This window comes from Oreochromis niloticus, linkage group LG3 (assembly GCF_001858045.2).
Source record: "Oreochromis niloticus isolate F11D_XX linkage group LG3, O_niloticus_UMD_NMBU, whole genome shotgun sequence".
Classification (NCBI taxonomy): domain Eukaryota; kingdom Metazoa; phylum Chordata; class Actinopteri; order Cichliformes; family Cichlidae; genus Oreochromis; species Oreochromis niloticus.
The window spans coordinates 455436-468622 of NC_031967.2; the positions used below are offsets into that span (position 1 = coordinate 455436).

General features: G+C 42.0%; 1 pseudogene; it reads right to left on the reverse strand.

Moving 5' to 3' along the window:
• Window positions 1-6222: 6222 nt before the first annotated feature.
• The window catches only part of LOC109195247 (NACHT, LRR and PYD domains-containing protein 12-like), a 33855-nt pseudogene continuing 26890 nt past the window's right edge, over window positions 6223-13187 (reverse strand).

Genomic DNA, 13187 nt, shown 5'->3' on the forward strand with positions numbered 1-13187 from the left:
TTACAAAGTTTGCTGTTTCAGTGATAGTTGTATATCATATTATATCACTTCAAACAGAGGTGATCCAGTAATGCTGCACTAATGAATTAGACTAACTATTCACTTTAGCTAAAGTTATTAAGTTAGCTAAAGAGTTGGGATGCTGTGTAAGACATAAATAAAGCTCAAATACAAAGGTTTGGACAGCGTTTTGCATGTTTCCCTACTGTAGGGGTCTCTGCAAGCATACAGGGCTCTGACAGGGTACAAGATGACAACTTTGGAATTCTACTAGAAACAGTCGATCATATTTGTTTGTCAAAGCTGAAATCAGGGCAAACTACGCTAAATTAGCGTTTTTAGCTAACAGCTACAATAAGCATAAAGGTTACTGTACAGCTATCAATTGTTAACATGACACTTGTTCTTATACATGTAATACATTTATTACCAACCTGAGAGTTTATCCGCTGGTCATTCGACATGACGAATGACTTCTGAAGTCTTAATTCAGCTCAAGACGCTGTAGATTCCGTCAGTAACGCTATCAGTCTGTAGTTCTATTAATCTGCGCTTGAACCGGAACCGGATGTAAGTCCCAAAAAACTGAATTTTGGAACTGAAATTGAATGGTGAGAAGTGAATCTGAAATTATTCGAGAGCTGAATTTTTAAAGGATAAAATACAGTTTCAAAGCAAATCAATTCATTTTCAAACCATAAATTCAATTTCAAATTAGACTAATTCAAATTCAGTTTTCAAAAGCTTTCATTCAAGTTACAATTCAGATTCAATCCGAGTAATTCAAATTCAAATTTAACTTATTCAAATTCAGTTTCTGATGGCACAGATTTCTGCCCATACAGAAACATCAGAATCGTCTTTGTTGACATAAACCTGTCTGGGATCCTTTGTTGTTCTTTGGATGCAGAGTTACATTATAAATATAAAGAGTTATTTCAGAGTCTCATCAGTTTTCCTGTATGTCTTTATTGAACACATCAGCAGGGCTGAAGCTCTCATGTTAAACACACACTGATCTATGGACACGTTCATGTGTTTCTAACAGCATCATAACCAGGCTGTTATCAGCCTGCACTAACATGATGTCACACACACTGAATGTAACAGTGACAGTTTACATCATCACACAATCAGCTGTGATTGTTTCACTGTCATCAAACTAGTCAACAGGAAGTAGAATCAATAGAAACCAATCATTTACTGACAGCATGTCTGATTGAAATAAGTGCAGATTATGTATGAAGTCTAACTGCACACAGTAACTGTGTTACAATAAGGACTTAACAGCGCCCTCTGCTGGAGTGTTTCAGTACTGCGTTAACTAGAATACACCACCTCCTCCTCCTCCTCACACCACCTGCTACAGCTCTACTCTTCTATGACTACAGTCATCCACAGCACTGATGTGAGGTCACATGGTTCATATGTAAGGAGCACAGAGACGTGCTAGCAGCTGACCTCAGGTCAGTTTAATGACTGTGAGCAGCAGCTGTGTTATTGTCACTGTGACAGGGAGACACTCTCAGACACAGCGCTCATGTCAGCTTGTTCTCATGCAGGAGGATCAGGAGCTCCATGTTTGTCTTCATGTTTGAATCATGATGTGTTTGTGCCATCAGAGTCTGTCATGAGTACTCAGGGTTTCACAGCAGCTCTTCTGGATGCTGACGAGGACTCCAACCTCATGTTTCACCTCTCTGAGCTTCTGCTGTCTGTGAACACTCGTGTTTCTTCTCTGGGCTCATCTGGACAAAAACACCTTTCTGTGTTTGGCTCCAGCCTCATTCTGACTGACAGGAAGTGTGTTATCCATGAGCTTCTTTGTTTCCTGCTGTGTTTCCTGTCTGTGGACAAACACGAGTGTTTCAGCTGAGGACTTGGTTCCTTCCACCTGTCCATACAGGACATCACGCTGTCTTTTCTCTTTAAATGCAGCTCCAGGTCCTTCCACGTGCTGCTCTGTATTTGTGCAGTTTGTAGTGTGTCCTGGGAAACGTAGCACACATGGTGTTCTTCTGGTGTTTCCTCCTTTCACTGAGTGTGAAACACTGACGCTGTGCTGTTGTTCACAGAGGGGAGCTGATTCTAGCTGCAGCTGGACTCTGTCATCTAACTGAATGTGTTGGTGCTGATCACGGGGCTCTGAGGGGGGAGCAGCAGGAGGACTCTGGATACTGACGTCAGTGTATCTGTGGAAGCTCACACAGCGTCTCTGTCATTCAATATTGTGCTATATATTGTATCTATGCAAAGATGAACAGACTGTGTGTTCACTGGTCTCTGTGCTGCTGACTGCTTTGCTACAGCTCTGATGTCATCATCACTCCCTCCTCCACCCTCAGCAGTCCCAGCATGCTGCTGTGGTGCACCCCACCCTCACTCTACACCTGAGCCATAGACCACACCCTCCACCTCAATATACACCACAGTTTTCTCTGCTATGGAAATGAGATCAGGAGGAAATCATTATTATTATTATTTAATAAATGCTCACATTAATGTGGGCTTATTTGTTTCATATTAGAAACATTCGTTGAGTGTTTTTAGTATAAAATGGTGAAAGTCCCTCTTTTTGCTCCTCCCCTCACCTGTGGATGGACGGTGCTGTTACCGTGGTGACAGCTTGGATGTGTTTCAGTCCTGCCTGGTTATCACTGCAGGAATCTTTACTTTCACATTTATTACAGGTAATAACTCTGATTTTTCTGTGTATTATGAACCAAATGTATCCTGATACACACAGAGATGGATGAGCAGAGGTCACATGATGAAAGAACAAACATGGAGTCTTTGATTTATTTAGATATTTATTGATGAATGCAAACAAACCCTGACACTGAACCATCGTCCAGCTTTCACAAAACAAACCTGATCACATGACCTGCTGACCCAAACAGTGAAAAGCTCCATGGCAACAACAACAAACAGCCTCACATATGTTAACAGAGGCTGTTAGAAGCACAGAGTCTTTACAGTCTTTCTCCTGTTTGTACACAGATCTCTGCACATCTTCATCACAGTTACTCACAGACGTGCAGAGTGTGTGGATATCAAAGCTAAGTTTCCACCATGTTTGTAGTCTGTACTGGGACTCATGGAGCATCTCTCTATGAGCACTCAGTGCTTTAAACAGTGAGTCCCAGTTTAACCAGCAGCCTTCACACCACACATCACACAGACATGGAAACTTCAAACCCTCAAACTGAAGACACCATCAGAAATGAATAGATTGTGATGAAGATGAAGAACTGGACCAGTTTGCTGTGGTTTCTTCTGTTCCTGTCAGAAATAAGAGTCTGGCAGCACTTTGCTCTCCTTCCACATGTTTAAGGAGGAAGTGAAGAAGAGTGAGTGAGTCGTCTTCCTCTGTGGGCCCAACATCAGGCAGCAGCCACGTATTTTTAAAAACCCAGCACACTGCTTCAGAAACACTGAGTCCAGGTGACCAGAGTCATGTGATCAGTGAGGTCTTCACTCAGGACGTCACTGCTTCAGGACCTGATTCAGAGGTTTATAAGGACGTGGATCATTGGTGCTGATGTTGTGTGAGAGCTGGTGAACCATGGGGAACATAAATAACAACCAGGCCATCAGCAGTTCTACCCCCAGCTCTAAAACCTACATAATACACTATACATATAGTTATATAGGTTATAGTATGTTATATATAAACGCAGCTGAAGCAGTTTAATTTGTAGCTTCACGCTGCACTTCATATGTTTGTCCACCAGATGGCAGCACAGAGGCCTGTGTTGGAAAGCTTTGAGTAATGAAGCGTTTTCAATCCAAGCTTCAGAAAGCTTCATGTGGTCATCAAGGAACCAACCAGGAAACATCTGCTGTGTGTAAAAACACCAACACAAGAATCCAGGATGAAGACAAGAAACTCAAAGCTCACAAAACAGGTGGAGCTAATTTTGTGACGTGTTTCTGTAAAAACACCACAGAAGTGAATCATCAAAGTTTCCATGTGAGCTGATGATGCTGCTGCAGAGTTTCTGTGAACCTCCTGTGACCCCGCCTCCTCATACAGAGACATCTGATTGGTCTTCAAACTGCATCACGTGGACACATATGATTGTGTAGTATTGATCCCAATGCTGGTATTAGTCCTGGATCAATAACACTGGATGGATGCGTTCAGCATGGAGCCCCTGAGCTGTGTTACAGACAAACATGAAACTGACAGGTCTGTGTCATTCACAGTCTGTAACACTTCTAAACAACAGAGGCTGACCCAAGTGCCTCAGAGCCAGGCACGCTCACATCACAGCTCTCTAAAGAAGTTTCAAAATAAGAGCTGAAAGCTGTGTTTGCTTGTGTTAGCTTATTATTGTGGAGACTAACATTCAGTGATCATGTGTTCAGACTCATAATGATTACTCTCATAAATCCTGATCTTTGTATTTACTGTGTGTTGGATCAATAACTGAGATTCATGGTATCACACAGCTGTGCTGCTGCTGCTGGTGATGTCAGCACATCTGGAACAATCCGAGGTATCTGCTACCAGACTGAGCAGGACGTGAGACCTGTGGACTGTTTAAAGCTGTCCCTCCACAGGTCACTCAGACCTGATCCACACCTCAGTGAGATTCTCTGACTTCCTCAGTAGAGACAGAAACCATTCAGATCTGGGACGATCAGCTGACTGATGATGTCACACAGACTGTGTTTTTCAGGAACAGTGATTCTGATGTGAGCCTGCTAGCTGACAGCAGACCTGATGAAAGCACATGTTGACATCTGTGAGGACAGACTGGACTCTTTGACTGCACCTTGGTTCTCCTCAGAGGTCTGTACAGGAGCATGTCCACCCCCACTGAAGATCTCAGTCACTGTGAAACATAGAAACCTGCTTGTGTGGCCTCTGCCTCACATGTAGATGCAGCTACAGGTTTCTCTGTCAGTCAGACTGAAACAGTGTCCTGATGCTGCATCATTCAGCTCTGTGCCCCAGTCAGCATCACTGTGTCTACCAGTGTCAGTGTTTCTTTTCCTGTAACACTCAGCACAGGCTCAGCTGGTATCCAGTGTTGGACTTTCAGCTGCTGTGATAGATCCTCTAACACAGATCAGCTCTGCTACATGTTGTTAGATCAGTGCAGCTGCCTGTCATGTCCTGATGTTTCTCTGGGTCAGCAGCTTCTCCATCAGAGGTTCACATGGAGCTGATCCAGTATCTCCAGTAACTGTGTTCTGTGCCTCACTGGTTCATCCTTCTGTCTGTGTGACGTCAGTCAGATGTTAAACTCTGTAATCTTCACTGTGTCACAGAGTTCAGTGAGTCCCGTTATTCACAGGATCAATCAGATCATCAGAGAACAGCTGATCAGCAATCAGTGGTGCCAACAGCGCCTCCTGTGGTGAGAGGATGCAATAATGCAATGGAGCATTTTTACACTGAACACTTGCAGTCATGGAAACTGTCTGTTGGATCTGTGTGACGTTGCTTTCTTGTGTTGCTTTCTTGGTTAGAGTTCCTCACAAATGTCCAGATGATTCTTCTAATGAGGCGTCGACCATGTTTTCAGTTCTTTGGAAGAAAACATCGCCCTTTGCCATCCTTACTTTTCTTTGACTTCTTCAAATGCAGCTGAACTCCAGCTGGTATTTGATTGGACTCTGCAGCTGTTTCTGGTCATCAGTTCATTCCTGCAAACCTCTGAACCTGAACAACAATGATGCTGCATTGCTGGCTGATCCCAAAAGGTTGATTCTGTTCATCTGGACGTTTTCAGAAACGTTTGCTCACTGATCAGGTGACTTCTTCAGTCTCAGCTGACTGCAGCTTTACAACCTTACAAACAGCACATTTGCACCATGACTGAAACCAGCAGCAGCTGATATATATGATACTAATATAATACATATACATATATAATCCATACTAATGATGAAGGAACTGAGCTCACAGTGTTCATTCAGTGAACTACTCAGTTTATTTGGGCCTCAGAAATGCTCACTCTGTTTGTACATCACTGTCAGCAATAGACTCATTCTGCTGTGTGGACAGGAACACATGTGACATCACTTCCTGTTTGTTTGTGACTGAAGAGGAAGAAGTTTACAAGGAATCATTGAGAAGAGTTTCAAACATCAACTGATTGAATCCATGAATGTGAAAACGTGTTTGTGAGTGAAAGAGACAGACATGTACAGACTGAACTATCTGTTCAACAGTCAGAGTGTTTCTCTAACAGGAGACACTCTTTACACTCAGCACAGGGACACTGAGGAACCAGGACAGACTGTAAACCCAGGATAAAGAGTTTGAGTGAATGTGGTGTTGAAGGTGTGGAGGTGGATCAGAGTGTCAGAGGAGACTCTGTAGAAGGACAGAGTGCCAGCAGGACAGTCCACATACACTGCTGCTCTGTTAGAGACAGAGGAGGAGGAGGAGGAGGAGGAGGATATGAGTGTTTGTCTGTTATTGTGCCTGACAGAACGAGGACCATCATCAGTGCAGCTCAGACTCCAGGACTGATCATTGTGTCCAAACCAACAGTCACCACTGCCTCCTTTCCTTCTGATGCTTCTGTAACTCACTGATATATAAACGTATCCTCTCCACTCGACCTCCCAGTAACAGCGACCAGTCAGACCATTTCTACACAGCAGCTGAGCCCAAACATCAAATCTGTCTGGATGATCAGGATATGACTGAACCTCCTCCACACGTGTCACCTTCCTGTTGTTGTCAGACAGTTGGAGCTTTGTGTGCACTGTGTTTGTGTCGATTGTGAGTTGACAGGAATCTGATGGAGAGAACAAACACAATCCAGCTGCAGTTATTGATCCATCATCTGTTCATTGATTGACACTTTGATGATGACTCCTGACATGATGAAGATGGTTGAATGTGTGCTGCTTTGTTTTCATGAATCCCATTAAAAACTCACTTACACTTCCTCAGACCTGGTGTCAACCATCGGACTCCAGCAGGCTCCGCCCTGAAAGGAGGAGGGGTCAGAGCAGTCAGCATGCACACATGGACATTACATGGCTCTCACACACACACTGTTACACACTGAGCTCAAAGCTCGGCTCCACTGTTTGATTCAAAGAAATCTACATTTATTTATCAGCACATTTAAAAACAGCTTGAGCCAAAGTGCTGCACAGAGTAGAGATAAAATAGGAAACATACACAGTAATTACTATAAAGACTCGTCAGAATTGAAAGCTACAGAGTACAAATGTGTTTCCAACCGGGTTTTAAACATGTCGAGTGTTGGTGACGACCTGATGTGAAGGGCGACTGTTCCAGAGTTTGGCTGCAGCCATCGATAAAGCTCACCTCTGTTTTTACGGCTAGTTCTGGTCAGAAGCTGCTTATCTGCAGACCTGAGGGCTCGACTTGGATTATTTTGTTAAAGAGAGATAAGATGGAGCCGATCCACTCAGAGATTTAAAGACAAACAACAAGATCTGGAAGTGGATTCTACCACGTACTGGTAACCAGTGGAAACAGCTGGAAAAGCTGGTGATGGGTTGTCTAGCACAGAGCCACCGCTGGAACCAGACAATTCATGAGGGAGAGAACTGTGACAGCGCCGTTCCTTCACTTGACCTCAGTCGCTCTCGTCTGCTCCCTCGTAACACTGCTCTTTATTGAGCTTACATGAATATGCATAAGTTCATTAACATGTGACGTCTTACACAGGTATGAACAAAGAGTACCAGTCTGTGCATAGTGTAGGTATGTGTGTGTGTGTGTGTGTGTGTGTTCCAGATGTGACCCTGTGACCCCAAAGCTGGTGCTAAGAGTCCAGCGGTCCCCCTAACAAAGGGCTCTTATACTTAACCAGACACAGAGTAGGTGTCCTCCTACACCATAAATCAGTAAGAGAAGGTACGACCTCTCTCATGACCTTAAGGTGTGTGTGCATGCCAGAGCACTCTGGAAGGCACACAGAGTCTTCACAGACTACTAAGGATCGAACCTCTATCATCATGCAATCGATTATAAAACTCATATATGAGTAAATATTTCTAAGCAAACCTTACAGCTGGTTTTAAAAGCAGAATTTATCTGTTTCACAAATGAGAAAGAGCTATCGAGAAACACTCCTAAATCTTTAGCAAACAGAGTTCTGAACTTTTCCAGTGGGCCAAGGTCAACATTATTAGATAATGCTAATTCTTTTCCCTTACATTATAACAATGTGAGGAGTTAATGCTAAGTATACTGCCATTAGCAGCTAATTCTAATTAGGGGTGAATAATTATTAACAGCTAATGCTAATATCGTTTTCTCTTCCCTTTTAACAATGTGAACAGCTAGTGCTAGGTAGGCAGATGCTAGGAGCTAATGCTAATTTGACGTGAATTAGCATTATATTAGTGAGGAGTTAATGCTAAGTAGACTGCCATTAGCAGGTAATGCTAATTTTAGGTGAATAGGAATTGGCAGCTAATGCTAATACCGTTGTCACTACCCGATCCGTACCGGAAACCCGATTGGTACCCCGCATGCGCAAATCTTACGTCACTTCCTCTCTTTGCCAACATTGCGACATTCAATATATTTGAATGATACAGTTAGCGCCCAGTTAGCTCCTAGCATTTCTCAACAGCTCTGCCTCCTTTTCGACTACCGGGACATTTAAACAATGGATAATCCGTATACAAACAAATTCATGCTTTTCTCCTCAACAGAGAGCGTCTCCCGATTGAACAACAGCGCAGTAAAATAAGAAGAATGGTGCCTAATTACAGAGTTAATAATACAGACTTTGTGATATGTCACGTGAAGATTCATCAGCCAGATGACGTGTTTATTGACAATTGACAGTGATAGCGGACATCATCATCACTATTCCAATCAATCCTCTCCACACAGACAAGCATAAACACACTCGACTATCACTAAATCAAATTTAACACACGTTTGTAATGACACTAATTCAGTTTACAATAGCGTTCATTTGCTCCATCAGCAGGGGGCGGTATCCTCGTACACTGGGGAGTAAACTACCATTAAACAAACAGAAGAAAAAGAAAACCCCTGCACATGCGCGGTACGGATCGGGTAGTCCCGATTTGTACGGTCCGACTTTGCACATGCGCAGTAAGGATCGGGGAGTCCTGATCCATAACTATCTTTTTATTTTTTTGTTTTTGTCTACATTATATTAAATGTTTCATTATCGGAAACATTTTAAGAGATACTTGTTATTCTTAACATCTTAACAGATACTCTGACCCGTAACTATCGTAAAACGCTTCGACCAGAAGTAGACACCTTTCGCGCATGCGGGGTACCGATCGGGTTTCCGGTACGGATCGGGTAGTGACAACCATATTTTCTTGCTTTATAACAATGTGACCAGCTAATGCTAAGTAGGTTACCGTTATTAGCTAATACTAATTTGAGGTGAATTAGCATTGTCCGTTAATGCCAACAATATTTTTTCTTACTTTTTAACAATATGAGTAGGTAATGTGAACACTTTTTTTCATTCAATTTTAACTTTTCCCCTGCGATGTGAAGAGTTACTGCTAAATAGGACGCCATTAGTGGCTAATTCTAATTTTAGATGAAACAGCATTAGCAGCTAATGCTCATATTGTTTTCCTTTGCTTTGTAAGAATGACAGCAGCTAATGTTACAAAGTCTACCATTATTAACTATTGCTAATTTGATGTGAATTAGCATTATCCAATAATGGTAACCCTTTTTCCCTGCATTATAACGATGTCAGGAGTTAATGCTAAGTAGGCTGCCATTAGGGGCTAACTCTAATTAGGTGAATAATTATTAGCAGCTAATGCTAATATTGTTTTCCCTTCCCTTTTAACAATGTGAGCGGCTAATTCTAAGTATGCTGTTGTAAATAGCTAACGCTAATTTAGTGTGAATTAGCATTATTCAATAATGCTAACACTGTTTTCTCTTACTTATTAAAAATGATAGTAGCTAATATTAATACTCTTTTCCGTTGGGTAACAACGATGTGAGGAGTTAATGCTAAGTAGGCTGCTTTTAGCGGCTTATTCTAATTAGAGGTGAATAATTATTAGCAGCTAATGCTAATAACGTTTTCTCTTTACTTATAACAATATGAGCAGCTAATGCTAATTTGATGTGAATTAGCATTATATTAGTGAAGAGTTAATGCTAAGTAGGCTACCATTAGCAGCTAAAGCTAATTTGAGGTGAATAAGCATTAGTAGCTAACGCTAATACCCTTTTCTCTTGTGTTATAATGATGTGAGACATTAATGTTAAATAGGCTTCCATGAGTGACTCCTTTCCCTCGCATTATAAAGATGTGAAGAGTTTATGCTAAGTAAGCTGCCATTAGCAGCTAATGCTAATACTGTTTTCCCTTGCTTTATACAACTTGAGCAGCTATTGCTAACTAGGCCACTTTGCTCTGCTAAGGATTTGTGTGACCATGATGGAAACTCTGATAAGCTAATGCTGCTAAGCTAATGCTGTTTATGGGCCCTGTTAGAATCAATATTTCATTCTCATTCTGTTGTTTGAGAACAATAACAGAAAAATGTGCACTTGAGAACAAATTTATTGTGAATTCAGCTGTGAATGTAGAGTTTGTCATTATTTAAGCTTTCATTTCCAAATGTTAGCTGACACTTTATTAGGTACACTGGCATCTATCTCAGGTACACCTGTGACCTAGATATTCCTGCAAACAGACTCCTTGGAGACCCCCTACATAAATATCCACGTACTATCCAGCTAGACTAGTGTGTCTGTCCCTGAAAATATTCCTGCATGTGTGATTGTTCATGTGTCATCTGCAGGAAACAAACAGGAAGTGAGTGAAAGACACAGGAAATGTTTCCAGCTCTTCCTCCTCTATCAGACATTCTTCATACCTGAGAGTGTCCAGCCTCCAGCCTGGTTCCTTCAGTCCAGCCGACAGCAGCTTCATTCCTGAGTCTCCTGGATGATTGTAGCTCAGGTCCAGCTCTCTCAGATGGGAGGGGTTGGAGCTCAGAGCTGAGGCCAGAGAAGTACAGCCTTCCTCTGTGATCAGACAGCCTGACAGACTGCAGACACACAAAACAACAATCTATCTGTCAACAATCGTTTTCTCTTTGTCACAATAACATCTATCCATTTACATCCATTCAATGTAACTTTATAAGTGACAATACCCAACAGACAACAACAGTCATCTGAAGCTGTTTAACAGTGTAAGGTAACAGCCTCCAATATTAGAGAGAAAGCCCCAACCATCAGACAATCCACTGTGAGCAGCACTTGGTGATGGTGGGAAGAAGAAGTCCCTTTGACACAAAGATCCTCCCAGTGAAAACAGGCTCCAGGAGGAGCATCTACCATGACTGGTTGCAGGGTGAGGGGAAAGAGAAGAGATGAGCTCAGAGAGACAAGAACAAAACACAAACTAAGGAGAGAGAAGACAAAAGTTAAGGACATGCAGTAGTGACATATAAAAGCATCAGGAGTGAAAAGAGGGGAGAAGAAAGCAGAGCATCATGGGAAGTCCACCAACAGCCTGAGCCTATAGCAGCATAACTAAGGGATGGTTCAGGGTCACCTGATCCAGCTGGAACTATAAGCTTTATCAAAAAGGAAAGTTTGCAGCTGATCTTCAAAGTAGAGAGGGTGTCTGTCTCCTGAACTCAAACTGGGAGCTGCTTCCACACCCAGTCCAACACAGCCAGGCTTTCTTTGCTGCTTTGACAAAACCTCAAATCCCAGTCAGAGATGATGAGCATCATCACAGTGATGATCATTTCTCTGTTAACCCAGGCTTTCTGCTTCAGGATCTGTGCACGCTCACAGAACAAGGAGAGCTTTAAACATCATTTCACTAAATGGATGGACTGAGCTCAGCCTACAGATGAACTGGTGCCAGAGATCATAAAGAACATCAAACAGTCAAATTCAACACTTTAGATGGAAATATGAGATTAATGCTGCAGACAATCATGAACCTGCTGAACTCATGGGATTATTTTACATAACCATCATCTTTATCATTGCATTAATTATCATTTTATTCAAGTGTTTATTGAAGTTGCTGGCATTATGTTATAATTTGTATTACAGGGGTTATCATAATCAAATATTAACATATTTATTACAGGTGCAGTTATAACCACTTTAAATCGTTGAGTTAAATCTATAATCTTAAAAGCTTATATGCTGAGTATTTTGTTACAGTAAAATAGTGGCTGAGCAAAGGCCTGAATGTAGTCAGCTTCTTGTTGCATTTGAGTTTGCCTAGCAACAGGTGACGCAAAGAGGAGGACAAGTCCATGGGGACCTCACCACCATATTTGGATGGATGCCAGAAAGGGGAACTCCTGTCTCTGCAGTTATCTCTTAAGATTGATCAGTGTCTGTAGAAGAGCCAAATAATGTTCTGTACATGCAAATTATGTGCTTGTAAACGCATGAGGGGGCGTCATAATACCCTGATGTTATAAAAGCAATCTGAAGTGTATTTTTGGTTGGGGATTTACAACTGATGGTTTCCAGTTTACATCTCCCCACGCTGCGTGTATTCATTAAAATCAATTGTTTGAACGGCCTTTTCTGGACTATCATTGTTTTACTCTCGTCCTCAATTTCGGACCCTTAACATTTGGTGCATTGGCCTGGGTTGAGGGGAGAGACACTTGGAGATTGAGACTGAGAGGGTCCAAGGTGCTCAAACAGGCAGACACGAGTCAGTGGTCGAAGTGAGTGGACATAAGCCGGCTTATTGAAAGGTAAGGCACTACCTGTTGAATTATTTCCAAACAGTGCTGAATTGGTTCTGACAAAATTAAAAGTCTACTCACTGAAATTACTGTTAAATGTCTGTTTTGATTTTGGTGAAAATCTCATGAGAATTGAAGTTGAAGTAATGATAATGGAACGTTAAGTAACAGTACTGATTAAAGGAAAAGCAGTTGGACTGCTAAAGAGAATTTAGAATAATAGGTAATTGGGCGTTTTGGGGTTTACACTTCCAATTGGTTATAAGGTTGGACCTGCGTCGGTCATACACTTGTTCTGAGGTGTTGATTGTTGTTTCAAAGTATTACAAATTTCTGTAGAACGGCAGTTGGACTGCTAAGAAGCGCATTTTCTCGGAGTTAACGCTCCGTCCTGGATGACGACGGTTATCCTTGACCTATCGTGAATAGGGTTAGTACGGTTGGTGACCGGGGAGGACTTGGGAATCTCCAAAATAACT